Below are 1,539 nucleotides of genomic sequence, written 5' to 3' on the forward strand. Positions count from 1 at the left end.
ATATATATATACATACATACATACATACATACATACATACACACATTATACATACATACATAAACACAGTATATAGATTTATTTTACCTTTATATTCTAGTAATACTTAATTTGAGTGCACTCTGTCTTACTGTTTTGATTTAAAGCTACTGAAAGGACAGAGGAAACACTGCTGCAAAAGTTGAAATTTTTTGTCCTGAAATAACGTATTATTTTAACCAAAGAAAAACAAATACTTGGCATCATTTCATCAAAATTAGCCTTATTGGGAAACAATGTCAATGGTCTAACTCCTTTATTTATTTTTATTCTAAACTTGCAGATTTAAATTAAGCTGTCATGAGAACATGAGATGAACGGCCTCTTTTGGAGCAGTTGTAAAGAAATATAAATCACAATTGTCACAGGTGAAAGTCGTTACATTTAGTGGTATCTGCAGGTTTAAATACAACAACTCAACAGGAATCTGAGGAATCACACACTATGCTCACCAAGAGAAATGCCATCTGTATTGAATGTGAATTCTACTAAATGTTGAGCTTGTCTCTTGATTTTGGGGGCGGGGGGGAATGATTGATTGAAAACATTCTTAAACAACAATTGAGAGGTGTTCAAAAGGATACACACAAAGGCTTGTTTACATGTGGCCATTAAAAAGTCTTAGTCCAGTCAATCTGTGGTTTGACCCAGGGGAAATTGCAATAGTAGTCATTCAAGGTTTTATGTGATCCTAAACGACATCCAAGTATACCATTATATACTTAGTAGATCAAGGTCAATCCAGCGGTTGTATATTGGGGGCCCTAATGTCACAGCGATACACACAAAAAGTATACATCTCTGCTTCTGAAGACGCTATTTTTATATAATTTATGTTTATACATTCATTTTGAATGGTGATCCTTTATATACAACCATCAGATATGACTTGTTCTGAATGTAAATGTGCTATACGTCCTACACAGTAAGCTTTACCCTAAATTTCATATTTTTATGAGTTTCTTGCTTGGGTGTGTCAAAGTGCCTCAGTGGTGCTACCTTATCGTTTTCAAAGTAAAAGCTCCTCGCCTTTAACTTTCATGTAAATCAACAAAAGTGCTACACATATGTAACATGTACAGACCTTCAAAAAAATACTTTTGGGCGTGTTCCCTAAATTCAACAGAAAGTCAGCCATTTAGAATTTCAGGGGAATTTTCTCACCATTTCTAGGCATTGTACTTTAACAAGTCCTCATAGAGATTTAACCCAACTGACTGTGAAATCCACAGAAAAGTTTGAGTTTTCATCAACAGGCATGGTTGTTGTGTGGCAGCCATTTTGCGCGTTTGACTATCTGTTGTCATGAATCATGCTTGATGGGAGTGAAGACCTGAGGACATCTACATGCCAAAATTGACTCAGGGCACAGTCAGGCCATTAAAGCCTATCCGGCGATGGTGCAGGGTGGTGCGGCGGGCGGAGTGTTAATGAAACGGCCCATCTTTGTGACGTCCTGTTGTGTTCTTTAACCCCCCAATGTAGCACAAATAGACTTTA

Source organism: Etheostoma spectabile, chromosome 6, assembly GCF_008692095.1.
Source record: "Etheostoma spectabile isolate EspeVRDwgs_2016 chromosome 6, UIUC_Espe_1.0, whole genome shotgun sequence".
Lineage (NCBI taxonomy): Eukaryota > Metazoa > Chordata > Actinopteri > Perciformes > Percidae > Etheostoma > Etheostoma spectabile.